Genomic DNA, 18,843 nt, shown 5'->3' with positions numbered 1-18,843 from the left:
ATACCACAAGGAGGCGAGCCAGAGTTGCACCTCAAATGAGGGAGATGTATGAGAGGGCCTCAGAGAGTGAGAGGAAGGGAACCATTCCCTCTCTCTCAGCAGCAACACACACAAGCCATCACTGTCCCACTAGGGGAACTTTAGCCAAGGTGTGGCTGCCCTCCTCATCACAGGCCCCCTGAATCCACCTCCAATGAAGAAGAAACAGAAGGAAAAGAAGAAATAGAGGACAAGAACAAAGACATTGGATTTCCCTCCTGTCCTTCACTCTGAGTTTCAGAGCGGCTTACACAACAAGTCACATAGTCTCCCTTACATCTTCTCCCCTCCCCCCACAGCAAATGCCCTGGGTTGGCCTGAGAGAGCTCTCACAGAAGGCAACCTTTAAAAAAAAATTCTGAGAGAGCCATGGCTGACACAAGGGCACTCCAGCAGCTGCTCTGCCAGCAGAGGAGAGGGGTATCACACCAGTTTAAAAAGATACACTTAACCATTATGGCACTGATTGGAACTGCTGGTTTTTCTTAGTCCTTTCAAAAATTCTATTGGCTATGATGACTTGGGGATTGGGAAAATTTTCTTTTACTGCTCTGCACTGACTTCATGCAGCATTCTTTCTGAGTCAAACAGGCAGCATGATGGGAGAAATGTTGGGGCTGGGCCATTTTCCCACCAATCACTTGACCAATTGCTGGGCTCTGGGCTGGGGCTTCTTCTGGGCTCTCTCTACTTTTATTTTAGGGAGGAGTGTTTCCCTGACTTCTCAGACCAGACTGAGAGTGGATGCAGGCACAACCAGTTGTTCACTTCATATATCCTCAGAGTTCACGTCTAGACCATGGGAACGACCAGTGCGATGTTTGCCGTGTCAGATGAGACCATCTCCGTGAAGGTCTTGAAGAGCTGAAGAACCTCCACAGCCTGAGAGGCGGTCAACCAGTCCTTGTTGAGCCGGTTCTCCTCTGAAATGACCCTGCTCTCATCAATCAGGGCATCCAGGGCTGCGCTCAGCTCCACCAGGTGCTCCAGCATGGCACAGGTGGAATTCACCCATCAGGTGGTGATCTGGCAAGCCAATCAGCATCCATTTCTCCTCCAGCAAACGAGCGTCTGTATTGCTGTGGGAGAAGTGACTCACCATATGTCGGCATTTCTGGAGCAGAAGCCAACACTCGTGAGTTGCCGTGATGTAATCATCATCCCTTCGGAATGACTGACCCAAGGCGTCCATCACCATGTTGTGGATCAGGTGGACTGCGGAGGGAATACATGTAATCTGTCACCATGAAGCCCACGGTGACCCCACTCCCTACCCATTCCTCTGTTGACCTAGTGATGATGGCACTGATGTTGTCCACAGTGTGCGGCCTGTCGATTGGTTCGGCACGCAGCAAGGCCACCTCCTTGACTTGCTACCAGTGTGCTGTCAGGGACAGATACCCTTCATGTGAATTGTGGGGAGTCCACAAATCTGAAGTGAAGTGAACAGTTGCTCTGGCAGCATGGGACAAATGCTCTCTCACCACAGACTTCATTGCCCTGAAAAATTTGGGCACAATGCTCCCGCACATTGTTGTGCAGCAGGGAACCTTGTACCAGGGGGCAAGTTTATGGAGCATCCCCCACAAGTCATTGCTATCCACTAAGGAGAAGGGACATCCCTCAATGATCATCTCGGCAATGTGCCAAGTGATCTCCACACAAAGGCACTTCCTCACCACCCTTGTTGGCATGCTAAAGCCACTCCCACCAAGTATCTCGGTCACAGTGCCTGGCACTCCCTCCTTACCACGGAACTCTCTGGGAGAGCTCTGGAGGTGGATGCAGCAGGAGGATCCACCTCCATGCTGGGTGGCAAGGCCCGCTTGAGCACCCCACTGGCAGCCTGTCTCTTCCCTCAAAGAAGCACCACCGCATGGTGCTTCATCAAGTGGTTCCTCATCCTTACAGTTGAGAGATGGGCAAGATCCCTCCCATGACTGATGCGGTCCCTACAAAGCTGGCACTGCACAAACTGAGGATCCTCCATGATCTGGAAGTGCTTCCAGACATCGGAGGAGAATGGGTGCCCACACTTACGGGAAGGTGGGGTCACCAGAGCCGCCGCCTGTGAGGGGTTCAGGGAAGGTACGTTGTGCCTTGGGGTGGTAGGAGGAGATGGCTGTCATGGAGGAGGGGTGGAGATGGCAGCACCTGGGGGTGCCTCTCCATCTCTTCCTCCTCCACCTCCTTTGGTGGCATCTCCTCTTGTCCATCCTCAGAAGACCTGCTGTAGTCCTGAGGAACCGGAGAAGTGGGTTGGTCGGTGGCCACCATCTCCTCCAGCTCCGCCATAACCCTCTGAGTCCTTGGGGTGATGCTGCGAGACAGAAAACTGTCACACAGCCCCAAAGGCAACTTCTCTTGCTCCCCCTCCTGTTGCTGAGGCTGAGCAACAACAGCTGCCCAGTACCCCTACCCAGCCCCAGCACCTACAGGCACCTCTGCTGGGGCAACCCCAGAGGCAGCCATGGGGAAGAGGCAGGGCCTCTTCCTCGCACCACCAAACCCCGAGGGTGGAGTGGTGAAAGGCCCCTCTGGAGCAGTCCCACGCACAAGTGTGGGGGTCCTCCCACTTCCCCTCCCCTCCACCCCTCTGGTCTTCTCTTTCGCTTTGCCCCCAGGGCCCCTCTTAGTTCCCTTCCTGTCACACATCTCTCCCCTTGGCCAAGCTCTGTCTAGACTGATAGTGTCTGGGGTGTTTAGATCACCTAACCTGCTACGCTATGCAACCTTAACAATTAGAACCTGACTCCTTTTTAATTAACCTCCTCCCACCAAATTTTCTTTTTTTAAAGAGGTCCCTATCCTGCTAAAAATTTTCCTTTTTTGTGTTTGAGCAGGTAGTGGTGGTTTAAACTAGGGAAACCTGACAGTACCTGGCTGAATGTTTTAAAAGGCTTTCTCGAGATGGACAAGTAAACCTTTTTAGTGGGACATTAAAGCTTCCCCTAACTGAATCTACTGGGACAAACCTGATTTCTGTTTAAATAAGAAATTCAGGTGTCCCCTAAATGAAGATAAATCTGGTGTAACCCTGACTAAATAAAATAGGCTGGCACTGACCTTCAGTCACTGAAGGCAAAGAGCACAGTTTTTCTACACCCCCCCCCCTTGCCTAGGTTAGCTGCCTTTATGGTAAAAACCTTTGCTCTTTTTAGATTTCTGACACTTCCTATTAAATCACCATACTGCAGCCCTATAATAAGTTAAGTGAAAAGAAAAAAAACATACCAGACAGTCCCTCCTAACACTAGCCTAACAGATATGGATCCTATTTAAAAGACCTCCCAAAAACCCCCAAAACTCCAAGAGCACCAGACCAGAAGACCAAAAAACAGCAGGCAAACCAGCCCCCCCCCCCAAAAAAAAACCCTCAGGCCATAGACAAGTAGACTTTGCCAAAGGACCACTAGACCAGGCTACTGGCTAGCAAGCAACAGAGCACAGCAGAGACCAGGAAAAGTCACCAGCCCTCTTCCCCAACCCACCCACAAGCCCAAACTAGCATGCCACCCAGACCAGGTAGGCCAGGCACTGAGGTCACAGGAGAAATAAAGACTGAGAATAAGCCAAGGGGCTGACCAGACCAGTTTACTGGCTAGCAAGCAACTGAGCACAGCAGAGACCAAGAAGGATCACCAGCCCTCCCCCTCCCAACCCACACACAAGCCCAAACTAGCACATCACCCAGACCAGGTAGGCCAAGTTGGCACTGAGGCCATGGGAGAAATAAGGACTGAGAATAAGCCAAGGGATCACCAAAAAACCAGGCTACCAAAGGCCCACCATAAGCACAACAACCAGAGCCCAGATAGACACTGTTACAAAGCAAACAAGCAGAGGCCCAAAACAGCAGCAGAGCAAAGCAGAAATTATTTTAACAAACTAGGCAAAAGTGATTAAAGCAAACAACCCCAGCCAGGCCAGGCCAGAGCCACCCCCTTCCCCCCCCCCAAGCAACCTCCCCCCAACACAAAACCACCCAGACACCTACCAAGGGAAAACAGAAGGTTTTCTAAAAGATATAAACAAAAACCTACTTTTAAAAATTCCCCAATCCCCTTCCCCACAATAAAGAAAAAAAGGAAGGATCTCACCCAGTCAGATGCTGAAGTCCAGGTCCAGGATTCAGGATCAGGATCACCATGCCAGGACACAGAGAGCAGAGCAGCGGAGCACTTTGCCAAAGCAGCAGAGGCTCAACACCAGCTCACAGTCTCTCTATGGCAACAGGAACAGCAACGGAGTTCAGGGGGCAAGAGATTGTAAATAAATGCCCTCTCCCTGCCCATGGATAGAACAGAACAGTTTGAAAATAAATTGTTCTGTTCTCTGATTGGCTTGAGGGGGAAAACATGCAATTCCATTGGAATTACCCTGAGAAACCTCGAGCACCCCCCCCCCTTAACCCGAAGCCGACGACAGCGGGACCAAAGAGGACCCCGGGAAAGTTCAAAGAGCCCAGTTGGGGCAGCTCCACCACTTCGATGGCGCTTGATGAGGATACTATAATACTGGACAACCTGAGCGAGGAGTCGTGGGAAACCGAACCGACAGAAAACGAGAGTGAGGTCGTGGATCTATTGGCACCATTGCGGGTGAGAATAACTGGAGCCTTATTTTTTGTTCCATTGACTTTGTTAAACCCGAAGCTCAAACGCTTCATGCACGCCCGAGCCCTGATTGACTCCGGGTGCACTCGAGAGATCATCACCCCCAGGCTAGTGGACACCCTTGGACTGTCTTGGTCCCCCCCCTGCCCCACCCGATCCAATTTGAACAGATGGACAGGTCCGTAATACGAGGGGAGCCCTGCATAGAAGAGACTCAGGGCTTGCCAGTGGGGATAGATGAACATTGGGAGATAGAGGTCTTTGTCATTGCCCCCTCTTCCTCCTTCGATGTGGTGTTAGGAGTCGGCTGGCTAGCCAGGCACCAACCGGACATACAGTGGGGGGCTCAAACCATAGACTTTACCGATAAATGGTGTAAGCACCACCATTGGCTAGAAAAGTGGGGACCCCACCCACCCCCTAAAAATGAGAAGATGTGTGTGTCCGTGGAAGAGGTGCCAACAATCCCCAAAGAATACCAGGACTTGCGTAGGGTGTTTAGTGAGGAGGAAGCCAATGAGCTGCCCCCCCCCCCCACTGAAGCACCGATTGTGCCATCGAGCTCATCCCGGGCCAAGAGCTACCCAAAGCTAAACTGTATTCAGTGCGTTCGGCCAAAAAAGCAGAGCTGCAGAAATTTATCGATAAGAACTTAAAAAGGGGCTTCATTAGACCGGCCACTGCACCTCACGCCGCCCCCGTCCTCTTCCGGAAGAAGAAGGACGGAAGCCTTAGGCTTTGCACAGACCTTCGCAGGATAAACGCGATTTCTATGTCTAACGCATACCCCATCCGCTTGATCAAAGACTTGTTAAGTACGGTGTCAGAGGGGTCCATATTCACTTAAATGGACCTAAGGGACGCCTACTTCAGATTGAGGATCAAGAAGGGGAACGAATGGAAGACAGCGTTTAACATGCCTATGGGGCAGTTCAAATATCTTGTGATGCTGTTTGGGCAGCAGGGAGCTCCGGGAGTATTCATGAACTTTATCAATGAAGTGCTAAGGGAATATCTATACAAGGGGGTGGTGGTGTACCGGATGACATCATTATCTATTCAAAAAATCTACCCTCCCATGTCCAACTGGTGTGGAAGGTGCTCACCACCCTGCATGAACATAAACTGTATGCGAAATTGTCTAAGTGCGAATTCCACCAAACGGAACTCAACTACCTGGGGTTTTGGGTCTCGAGGAAAGGGCTAGCCATGGACCCAGCTAAAATACAGGCCGTACTAGACTGGGAACCCCCGAGGACACGTAGACAGTTACAATTGTTTCTCGGGTTCGCAAATTTTTATAGGGGGTTCATTCAGGGGTTCACGCAGGTGATGCTACCCCTAACCGACCTACTGAAAACAAAGGGAAAGGGGCCAGATGCGAAAAAAACAGGGGCTAAACTGAGATGGTCACCGGACTGTCAGAAAGCTTTCAAGAAGCTCAAACAATTATTCACAAGTGAACCTGTCCTAGCCCACCCTGACAAATTAAAACCCTTTGTGGTCCAATGTGATGCCTCCAATGTGGCCGTAGGCCACATATTAATGCAAAGGATGCCAAAGGGAGGCTAAAACCATGCACCTATATTTCTAAAAAGTTTTCCCATGAGCAGTGCAACTGGTCGGTGTGGGACAAGTAGGCATTTGCAGTAACATTTGCACTAAAAACCTGGCGCTCTTGGTTGGAGGGGGCGAGGGTCCCTTTTGAGATTTGGACCGATCATAAAAACCTAGAAGCGCTCACCGGTTGCAGGAAACTGACGGCAAAACAAATCCGGTGGGCTGGATTCTTTGCCAAATTTGACTTTACACTAAAGCACATCCCGGGGTTGAAAAATGTTTTAGCTGATGCCCTCTCCTGGCTGCCCCAACACAAGAGTCAGAGGGAAGAAGTAGTGGAATCAATCATTCCTCCTTCAGCCATAGCGGGGGGGGGGGTGACGACCTCATCCGGAAAGAAGACCAGAACACCCAAACTGTGGGGGGGGGGTTAATAAGCTGATTAAAGAGACAGAGGGAGAGGGGGAAGGAAGGCCAGACAGACTGACGAAAGGGGAGGGAGGATTTTGGTATTATGAGGGAAAGCTGTACATCCCGAAAACCCTCCGCCAAGAGGTTTTACAGCACTGCCACTGCGGTAAACTGGCCGGTCACTTTGGCTACATGAAGAAGTTGCACTTGGTGAATAGGCAGTTCTGGTGGCCCCATATGAAAAAGGACATTTTCGAGTTTGTAGCCACCTGCCCAGTCTGCATAATGGCCAAGAAAAGAGGGGGGAAGCCACCGGGCCTCCTTCAACCAATTCCCGCGGGTGGCCACCCCTGGTCAGTGGTGTCCATGGACTTTATTGTAGAGCTGCCAGTGTCCCAGGGACAGACAGTAATTTTAGTGGTGGTAGACACATTCTCAAAGCAAGCACATTTCATTCCTTGCAAAAAACTCCCTACTGCAAAGAAGCTGGCGTACTTATTTTTCCAGCACATTGTTAAAATACACTCATTTCCGGACAAGGTCATTAGCGACCGTGGGCTGCAGTTCGTTGCCAACTTCTGGTGGGAGTTTTGCAAACTGGTGGGCATTGAACAGGGCCTTAGTTCCGCCTACCACCCGCAGATGGACGGACAGACGGAACATGTGAACGCCCTGCTAGAACAGTACCTAAGATGTTACGTGAACTATCAGCAATTGAACTGGGTGGAGCTGCTCTCCTTTGCAGAGTATGGGTATAATAACAGCTTGCATAGCTCCACCAAATCCACGCCGTTTCAAATTGTGAATGGTTATGAAGGAAAGCCTTTCCCTCTGCTGCCCAGTACCAATGAGAACTCTCCCCCCACTTCCTGTCAGCAGTGGTGTGGGACACTGAGGAAAGGGTGGGCTGTCATCCAAGAAAACCTGGAGGCAGCAAAGAGGGATTACAAAGCCCAGTTTGACAAAAAGCACTCACCCGAGTGGGACTTTAAAGTGGGGGAAACAGTGTTTTTATCCACTAAAAATCTACCGCTACCACAGACTTCTCGAAAGTTAGCCTACAAGTACTTGGGGCCATTTAGAATAAAACGGGTGATAAATAAAGTAACGGTGGAGCTGGAACTGCCTAAATTGTTTAGTAAAATACACCCTATCTTCCATTGCAGCCTTCTTCGGAAAGATGTTGGAATTACATCATGGCACCCCCGCCCTCCAGAGCCCAAACCTATTCAATTGAGGGGTCAAAGTCACCATGAGGTGCAGGAGGTGCTGGACGCAAAATTGAAAAGGGGGGTCTTGTACTACCTAGTGTGCTGGAAGTACTTCCCACCCAGCTGTGATGAGTGGGTCAAGTCTTCAGACCTGCGAGCCCCCCTCCTACTCAAAAGGTTTTACCTACTGCACCCAGACAAGAGCTTAGGGGGGCAGTATGTTAGGCAATTGTTAATTCATCTGAATTTAAGATGCTTATTAAAACCTAGTAGCCATGTTAAGCCAATGTTACTAACCCTATAGAAAGCTATGCACATCAAAGTGTAATGTTGCCAGTGTACCACTTGAACTCGCTTTTCAATTGCTAACAAATGTAGGAATGTATTCATTTGAAAATAACATGCCTCCAGTGACCAGATGCCAATGAGTCTCAGGAAGAAAGACCACAGGAAAAAGATAAGAGAAGGGTACCGTGTGAATCTTCACACTTGGCCTCCACATTGTTTAGAATAGCAGCTTTTGTTTTGGGAACCTTTGATGTATTATCCTTAAGTATGCTTTGCAACATTATTTGGTATCAGTCCCAATTTCTGTTCGTTCAATGCATATGGATTATCAAATAAAGCCTAACTTTGTATCATTTCAAGGACTGGTTGCTTTGGGATCTAATTGCCTGACACCTTCCCCCTTAAGAAACAGCCATGCAGGGTCCTGTAAAGCCACAAAGTTGCACTTTGCGGAAATGCATGCCTCTGATTGATCAGAGGCCTCCTTCCCCCCCCTCCCCCTCACCCCAGCCAGAGATGGGGAAAGGCCAGGGAAAGGCAATCACAGATTGCCTTTTGCCTTTCTCTATTGAAAACAATGGAAGGAATAACTTTACCGAATATTTCCGAATAGTACAGTAAATATTCAGAAATCAGGTATTCGGAATTCAAAAATAGGCTCAGGTGCCTATCCGGAATACCTATTTCTGAATATTTACCGAAATGGTTCTATTCGGTAAAAATTCGATAAACCTTTATCCAAATTGACAGCCCTAATGACAATATGAGTTTAATCCATTTTCACGTGCTATATTAACATTATGGACCAATCCAAACCTAAAGGAGGGGATATTTTTTTTAAATGAAAGGCTTGAACCTATGCGGGGATTTTTATTTTGGACAAAATGATAGACTATTACATTTTCACACACAGCTTACCTCGCAGTCATAATCCTGTTTCCTCTGCAGCATCCGGTCAGATTTCCCACCATCTGCACTGGAATTACAGGAAGTGCCGCAGCTTCTGCATAGCAAACGTAAACTGGGTTTAGCGGTTTATGTTTGCTCCATTTGTTTACACTCTATATGGGTCTTAAGTTGTGACATTCTGCAAAAAATGTTTAGGATATATTGGACACTGCAGCATCTCTTTAGTAAAAGACTGAATAAATTATCTCATTGTTAGCACTGTAACTTACAGGACATGTCCTTTAAACATATGTTTTTGGCATCTCTAGTCATTTGTTTTTTTCTGGGAGGAACTTATTACTCATATCAATTCTGTATTACAGTGTTCATTGATTTCTGATGTTCTTTTAAATTATCTATCCATCTCTTGTCAATGGCATATCTACACCCTTACAGCAGCTAAAAAAGTTATAATACAACACTGGAGAGATAAATGCACACCTCCTATAAATCAGTGGACTGATGACCTTACAACTTTATCAATACTTGATAGATGGCATATAGACAACAATTGCATATGGACTTATTTTCATATATTTGGAAATCTTTTATAAAAACTTATGGGTAGATCTGCCACCACTGTTATATTTTAGTTTATTTTCTATATACTTGTTTAATGAGTTGCTGGATTTGTGTCCCCTTCCTCTTTTTCTGCTTTTAAGGCGGGGGGGGGGGACTGTTTGACCTTTCAACTGGCCCATCAAGGGCAATTAGGTAGCTTGATTGTCATAAATGGGACTAACTGCTTATCTTAGCGAGGCTTAACATGTAGGGCCATAAAAGCAATCTTGCCACAACCTACTCAAAGGCCAAGAGATGCAACGTATATTTTGAGGCCTTTCCCTCTCCCTGCCACAGGAGATGAGTGCTCACAGTGTAATTATGAAGAGATTACTTTTCTACTATTTGTTAAAATATTACCTGATCTATTGTTCCTTCCTTATAGCTATATAGAATGAAAATAAACTCTTAACACACTTGGGTTTATAAAACAAGTAATTATTTGGCATCTCTGCAAATGTTACAATAGGTTGTAGATTATACAACCTGAGGCTTTTTATTTTTTAAAAAATGAAGTGGATTTCAGAAGCAGGTAAAAAAAATGCTAGCTATGTTTTAACATGAATCTTCTTTGTTTATAGGACACAAAATCTAGTGTTCAAATTTGGTGCCTGAGATACCACCTAAATGATTGTTCAGTTATGTCTCAAAGTTAGTCCACTCGTTCAAGAGCAAGAAAAACAAGCTGTCTGGTGGTATGGAATTGCTTGATGAGGAAATAAGTGAACACACACACACACACACAAAGCTTTAATCTTCCAACATTTCCTTCCAGCCAGAGATTGATGCTGCATTTTAACTAATCAATTGGACAAGTTTGGTGGACAAATGTTAATGAGCATACAAAACAGAATAGAATTTAACATCAAGCATCAAAAATCCATTGTACAATTAACCATATGGTACGAAGTACTTTATAAAATTTTATGCAGTCATTGCTGCGTGATATTTATTAGAAAGCTTTTCCATGCATTCAACATGCAGCATTAAAAAGTATTTTTTTTTTCTGCTTAAGCAGCCTTTTTCGGCCCTTTGTGAAAGCAATAAGGACATGCATTTGGAAAGTAACAGATAACAATCTCAGCCAAGGACACTTTGTTTATTAATCTCAGAATGGTAATTAATGTAAAATAATTCATCTCTAGCAGCCAGCAGCACCGCTGCTTGGCTGCAGGCATGCCTTTGCCTCCCTGGAAGGAAAAGGGAGGACTTCTGCTGCCAGTTTGGGTGCAATTCTGAGAGGGCATAGTGTGCTGCTGTAACGGCAGCATCATCCGCCCCCTACCTCAGTCTTCGACAGATAGGGTGGCCAAGTCCCATTCAAGAAATATCTGGGGACTTTGGGGATGGAGCCAGGAGACTTTGGGGGTGGAGCCAGGAGACATTGGGGGTGGAGCCAGGAGACATTGGGGGTGGAGCCAAGAGCAAGGATGTGAAAAGCATAATTGAACTTCAAGGGAGTTCTGGCCATCTCATTTAAAGGGACTTTTTAAATGCCTTCCTTCCATAGGAAATAATGAAGGATAGGGGCACCTTCTTTTGGGGCTCATAAAATTGGACCCCCTGGTCCAATCTTTTTGAAACTTGGGAAGTATTTTGGGGAGAGGCACTAGATGCTATACTGAAAATTTAGTGTCTTTATCTCAAAAAACCAGCCCCCATAGCCCCCGATAACTGTGGAACAATTCCCCATCATTCCCTATGGGAATCGTTCATGGATGTGCATTATGGTTGTGGGGGTGGGGCTTCCCCCGCCAGCCAGCTGGCTGGGGGGGGGGAAGCCTGTAAACCCGGGGGATCCCCCTCTGGGACCTGGGGACTGGGAAGCCTATCGACAGACGATCGGCAGAGCAGGAGCGTTTTCTGGTGGCTCCTTGCTGATCGTGTCAGTTTTGACCGGGAGTTTCGAGCAGGCCCTGATAAGACTGGGAGGGAGCGCCTTCCTCGCTTTTTCTCAGCCACGTTATTTGTGGCCGAGTGTGTCAGTTTCAGGCCAGGATTTTTGATTGGGGCCCTGATAAGACCGGGGAAAGCATCTTGCCTCACTTCTTCTCCGCCGCGTCAGTTGCAGAAGATCTGGGCCCTGATAAGGCAGGGAGGAGCGCCTTAGCTTGCTCTTTTTCAGCCGTGTCAATTTCGGCTGCGTTGCTTTGCTGGGAGATGGAGGCCCTGATAAGGCTGGCCTGGAGCTCTTTACGTTGTCTGTCCCTGGCCGGCTTTGGTCGCGGCAATGCTGGCAGTGCAGGCTTGGACATTGAACCTGGCATTTGGGCCGTGCTGAACGCGCCATGATCAGAGAGGGAGGAAGAGGATCTCCTTTGCACAGCCTATTGTGACTCTCCTTCCCCCCCCCCACCCAATTTGAGTTGAATCACCTATCTTAGGGTGGTTAAAGGAGGTATTTGGGGGTCTGTTAGGCTGTTTCATAGCCTGGTGTTTTCCTTGCTCTCTCCCCTCCCCCCAATTTTTGCTTTATCTTTGCAGTTTGTAAAGGATGGGCAGTTAGGTGGTGAACATCCCTTCCCTTAGTATTAAGGGATCTTAGGTTTCTTTTTTGGAGAGTCATACTTTGTCATACTAAGCTGGGCTGGGGCAGCCATATTTGCTCCCCTTGTGACTTTCTTTGTGAGGAGGGCAGCCATTTTAGGCACTGTAGAGCAGGGGCCATTTTGGCTCTAGCCTGTATCAGGTTTCTTGTGGCCTTTATTATTCAGGTGGCCATTTAGGTGCTGTCTAGCAGGGGCCATTTTAGAAGGATCCAAGGGTAATTAGCCTGTGAAAAGGCCCCTAAGGCCCTGCCTAAAAGGCCGGCCCCACCTTTATCTTATTGTGGAGAGATGGTGGCTTAGTGGTAGACCGTCTGCTTCGTACGCAGAAGGTCCCAGGTTCAATCCTCAGCATCTCCAACTAAAAGAGTCCAGGCAAGTAAGTGTGAAAACCCCCAACTTGGGACCATGGGAAGCTGCTGCCAGTCTGAGTAGACAATACTGACTTTGATGGCCAAGGGTCTGATTCAGTATAAGCAGGGCTTTTACAGATGATGAGGGTGATGACAGGGTTAATGCAACTATTTTGCAACAGCTTTGGGCATTGGAGCAGGCATCTGGCATTTCTCTCCCACAGGGATCAGATGTTGGGGAAAATCCTAAGGCTATGTTTCAAGCTGATATTTTAACCAGGTTGTCTATCCTTGAGGGCAGGTCTGCTGGAAATGTCACTGGAGGAGCCTGGGGGTCCGATGGCTCAGACTGAGGTGCTGGTCCTCTTTGTATGGATGCTGGAACAGGGTCAGCACTGGTATTGGTTGGATCGGAGGGTAAGGCTGTAAACACTATGCATTCATACCTTGGGCTGGCTTGGCCGTGGGGCCCATGGGGCCCTACCGCTGCGGCGGCACCCAGTGTTGCCACAGGGGCTTTTGATACCTTCCCCTCTCCTGGCATGGGTACATGGCAAGCTGGGGCTTGGCCAGCCAAACAGTTTAGCCTCTCTGGGGCTTGGCCAGCTGGTAGGCAGCAAGGTATGCCAGGTCCCAGGTTGGGGGGATGAGGCTTTTCTTCTCCTTTGAGTGTTTCTTATGGGTCTGCCCCCCCTTTTACTGCATTGCCTTTTGGGGACTTAGCTTTACCCTTAGGTGATCATTTGTTGCCTACAACAAAAGATAAGAATTTAAAGGGTGAATATGTGGATATCTTCTCCCTCCTGCACCGTGACCTGGAGAAGAAAGACAAGGAGGATTTAGACGATAAGGAGAAAGAGAAGTTGGAAAAGCAGACAGTGGACAGTACCTGGGCCAATTGGCTTCCTGGGTTTTTCATATATGCTGGTTTGATAGCATGCTCTCAGCCTTGGAGAGTGCTTCACTGATCCAGTTATGTGGATATTATTTTTAAGGAGTATACAATTTTTAATGGGCCCGCTTGGCTCCAGTATGACTAGGAATTCCAAAAGCGGGCTGCCTTATACCCTGCATTTGGAAAGTAACAGATAACAATCTCAGCCCAGGACACTCTGTTTATTAATCTCAGAATGGTAATTAATGTAAAATAAAATACATCCAACTTTCAGAGCCAAATTGTATCCGGGCTTTTTTTTCTGGCAGCACTGCAGTTTTTATTTTCACATATTGTCTTCCCCTGGGGTACAAAGGGATATAGCAAAGGCTAGTTAGAAAGGAAAGGTCCCCTGTGCGAGCACCAGTCGTTTCCGACTCTGAGGTGATGTTGCTTTCACAACGTTTTCATGGCAGACTTTTTACAGGGTGGTTTGCCATTGCCTTCCCCAGTCATCTACGCTTTCCCCCCAGCAAGCTGGGTACTCATTTTACCGAGGGAAAAGCTCATTCAGCAGATGTATCTCTGTGTGAGTACCTTCTTTTGAATGTTCATCCTTCTCTCTCTCTGCCATCATGTTGTCATCACTGGTTCCTCTCAGGCCTCAAAACTGAAAATTGGTAGGATGCCACCAATGTGCAGCAGGTCCTCCTTCTTTCCCCATGAAACTGTGCTATACCTAACATTGTATTGCCTCTTTCTTCCTTAATCTGCCCGTAGAGCTCTCCCTTTATTTCTCTCTTCTGGCTTTGTCCCACTTTCTCCACACTGGAGGAGGAAATCAACCACCTCTCACCATTAACCCAATTGCCTTCCACTTGCATCTAGTCTGGCTGTGCTTGTTTCCTTGGGCCAGGTGGCCCTCATTAATCAGATGTTGGCCAGCTCCCAGGGATTTTCTAGGCTGCCTGTTTCCTGGTTCTGGCTGATGACATTATCTATTTAGGTCAGGAGAAGGCTCTCCTCACTTGCTGCCTCAGCCAATTTTCTTTATTTGCAGGCAGCTTACAACTTTGGCTCAACTCATTGATTTTGGCTGTTTTCCACCAGACTATTGTAGTGCTGAGCTCTGTGTATTAAATAGGTTCCCAGCAGTGGTGGTGCCAAACCTGGGGTGGCCAGCTCCCACTTAATCAAGACTGGTGCTAGGCTTGGGGCCATCTCTCCTTTGCCCCATGACTTCTGTTACCTGAAATGGTCCCATCTCAATGTTGGAGAATTAGCTAAGAGACTGAGGGAGACAAAGAGAGTACAGTTATTGCACACCTTTGTCTACCAAGGTCCAGTTCAGTAAGAAGACTCCAGATTTAAAACAATTTTACTAGAAAATATAATGGATTACAATCACACACAAACAATAAAAATATACACAATTCAGACATAGGAAATTAAGAGGTGAAAAATAGAGACTTTTAGGAAGAGTTATGGGGGTTATACTATCTTTCCAGATGAGACCCAGGAGTCCATGAAACAGGATGTCAATATGGAAGGGTCCCAAACAGAGTTTGGGGTGCAAGTCTCTAGCAAGATAAGACAAGACACACCCACAATGGGAAGTGCTAGTTTAGATATAGGCTAAAACGTTTCCTGGGGGCATGCTAATGTATCTGTCCATTATAACAATGTACTGATGAGATTAACTCATCAGATTAACTCAAAAAGGATATTATAGCATTGGAGAAAGTCCAGAGAAGGGCAACTAGAATGATTAAAGGGCTGGAGCACTTTCCCTTTGAAGAAAGGTTGAAACGCTTGGGACTCTTTAGCTTGGAGAAACGTCGACTGTGGGGTGACATGATAGAGGTTTACAAGATAATGCATGGGATGGAGAAAGCAGAGAAAGAAGTACTTTTCTCCCTTTCTCACAATACAAGAACTCGTGGGCATTCGATGAAATTGCTGAGCAGAAAGGTTAAAACAGATAAAAGGAAGTACTTCTTCACCCAAAGGGTGATTAACATGTGGAATTCACTGCCACAGGAGGTGGTGGCGGCCACAAGTATAGCCACCTTCAAGAGGGGTTTAGATAAAAATATGGAGCACAGGTCCATCAGTGGCTATTAGCCACAGTGTATGTGTGTATATAAAATTTTTTGCCACTGTGTGACACAGAGTGTTGGACTTGATGGGCCGTTGGCCTGATCCAACATGGCTTCTCTTATGTTCTTATTTTCTAACTGGGAGTAAAACAATATGATGGTGAAAGCTGAATGGGGCTCCCAGAAAACAACAAAGAAGCTGCCATAATTGCATCTGTGTGAGAGGATGGGTTTCTGGGTATAAATAGGAACTGCTAATGTCTCTTGATGTAATTTGTTCAAGAAGGCAAGAATGCTAATATTTGTTGATGATTCTAGCTCAGTGTTTCCCATTTTCAGGGTCGTGTTGTGCAGAGAGGAGCTGGGCTGCCTCTCCTTCCTTCTCCCCCGCTCCCAGTCTTTGAGAGAAAAGCTAGCATCCACTGGCACTTTAGACCCACGAAGTGTTCTTCAAGGTATGAGCTTTCATGTGCCTTGCAGTATGTTCTTCTGGGGAGATTTGCCCGGGAGGCCTGGGTGGAAAAGAAGGGTGTGTGTGTTGTTTTCAGCCAGGAGGGGTGGGGAGTGGGCATTCCAGTAGCTATTTTTTATTACCAAACGACCCCTGGGCAGAATTTTTGCTGGCTGGGGTCATCTGTGGGGAGCAAGGCTTTTTTTTTTCTTTGCCCCCCCTTTCTTCCTTTCCTTTCCTTTCCTTTCCTTTCCTTTCCTTTCCTTTCCCTTTCTTTCTTTCTTTCTTTCTTTCTTTCTTTCTTTCTTTCTTTCTTTCTTTCTTTCTTTCTTTCTTTCTTTCTTTCTTTCTTTCTTTCTTTCTTTCTTTCTTTCTTTCTCTGCAAGTGATGCTCTATCTGTATTCTGGGTGCTGGGAGGGAGGAAGCAACAGTGGGAGGGCTTCTGATGCCCTGGCCCCACTGTTGGACATTCTGGTGCTTTTTGGGCCTTGTATGAGGGAATTTTGGACTGGATAGTCCACTGGTCTGATCCAACATGGCTCCTCTTATGTTTATGTTCTTTCTTTCCATGTCTTTCTTTTCCTTTCCTTCCATTTAATTCTTTCCCTTTCTTTCTTTCCCCTTTTCTTTCTTTCCTTCCATTTTTACTGGTTGAAACTTTTCTGTTCATCATACTGTTGTTGCAGACATAGGAGCTCTGCCAATGAAAAGTTGGCACCCCCAGTTGTAGCCAGGTGGCCTTCTATGAGATTTCTGTGTGAGTGAGTGAGAGTAAGAGGTGTGGGGCAGAAAGAGATTATTGGAGATTACTGCAGTATATCTCAACAGCACTGGAAGAGATGGTACTATGAACTTGGCACCATTTTAGTGGTCCTGCTTTTAACAGCTGTCTGACAACAAAATTAAACTCCTCATGTTTTTTGGGGTAGAGGCACCAAATTTTCAGTATAGCATCTAGTGCCTCTCCCCAAAATACCCCCCAAGTTTCAAAAAGATTGGACCAGGGGGTCCAATTCTATGAGCCCCAAAAGAAGGTGTCCCTATCCTTTTTTATTTCCTATGGGAGGCATTGAAAAGGTGTGCCGTCCCTTTAAATGTGATGGCCAGAACTCCCTTTGGAGTACAATTATGCTTGTCACAGCCTTGATCTTGGCTCCACCCCTAATGTCTCCTGGCTCCACCCCCAAAGTCTCCTGGCTCCACCCCCAAAGTTCCCAGATATTTCTTGAATTAGACTTGGCAACCCTATTTTAAGGTACTACTGGACTCTTCTTTTCTACTGCAACAGACAGATTAACATGGCTACCCATATTGATCTATCTCCAGTGGAGGAAGAGCAACAGATAGGGGTTGGAGTTGACTAGAGAAAAATGGCTCCAAAGGAAAGGGTTTAGTTGCATTTCATTTTTTTAAAAAAAATCATAGGGACTGTTTGTATATTTCTTGAATTTTGTTTAGTTTGGTCCTGAGACAGGTGATAAAGGAAAGAGTTAAACAGTTTTTAAACTCAGTGTTTTTTGAAATGTTTTCTTCATCACCAACCATGACAAGCCTGCACCATGCAATCAGAAACTACTGAAGTGAACATATGCTTTGTAAAAACACCACTGCATAATTTCTCATGATCATTCTAAGTCACCCCTATGCAGTGAGTAAAAAGGCTTCTCAGCTTGAAATCCAAGGCAACTCCAACAGAATATTGATTTTCTCTTTGCTGAGAAATGTGCCTCACATATTAGCAGTGAAAGATGCAGACACAACATAATGACCCTTCTTCAGTGACTTTTCCCTCCTAACACAAACAGAGTCATTTTCATTCTTGGAGTGAATATTAAATAGCAATTCCTGTATCTTTCAAGGGGCTCTGCTAGCAAGATCCTGTTGTATCTTTAAAGAAAGAACAATGAAATGATGCAGCTTTTAATTTATCAGTGAATAAGTTCTGTTTACTTTGTATTAGCAGTGTAGACAGCTAACAATAAGGCCCTCTACTTTGTTTTCATACTGAGTGGTATTGTGTTCTCCTTGCATCTTAACCATGATATATTAGTTCAGATGCAACCATTAATTTCACTGATAACTTAAGACCTTGACTGCCCTCTATTTTATATTTAGCCATTTCAAAAACACCATATGGTATATCCATATAAATTAGTTGGTGGGTTTTTTTCCGGACTGCACACATGCCTGGATTACATCTATTGTATTAAGTAAAATTTGTGACAACATTACCTCCAAAGGGCATATCTTGACAACAACAGCAGACTGGAAACTATGTTAAATATAAACATAGTGACATATTACCTCAGAAGGACATATCCTGATAGTCCAGAGGAAGCATGCTCTGATTGACTCATCTACCAAAGCAAACTGTACATGTATCTGTCTTCAAAAAAATGCTTGAAAGCTTCATCTAGATGAGAATGTGGTTGCCTGATTAAGGAAAGGTGCTTTTAGCATACTGCAGTGTCACATATAATTGAGTTTCCACTGAATGGTAGAGCAGTGTGCTATCACTTCCATGTTCTCCCCAGAAAAGATGTTGCACCGTTGATGTATATTTCGACGTATTTTTCCCACAGCCAGCAGCAGAGGTTGGGAGGCTGCTGACTGGAAGCCTCACATTACAGTCACAGCAAAAACCTGGCAACCTTAACATACCTGGATACTTATGTATTCCACTAATGAGACCCTATCTTACATTTCCATACACCTGGTGAGTGAAATAGGACATTTTGGGTGATGGAAGGTACATGGAATTATGTTCTATGTGAAGTCTGATTGTTTCATCTCCTTTGCTGTCCAGAAAATTGGCTCAAAATATATTTTGAAGACATTTTTATTAATAATTGATGTTTATTTGTTGGTTGTGTTGAGCTTGATAA

This window comes from Heteronotia binoei, chromosome 3 (genome assembly GCF_032191835.1).
Source record: "Heteronotia binoei isolate CCM8104 ecotype False Entrance Well chromosome 3, APGP_CSIRO_Hbin_v1, whole genome shotgun sequence".
NCBI classification, from domain to species: domain Eukaryota; kingdom Metazoa; phylum Chordata; class Lepidosauria; order Squamata; family Gekkonidae; genus Heteronotia; species Heteronotia binoei.
Note: the sequence above shows the minus strand (reverse complement) of the source record.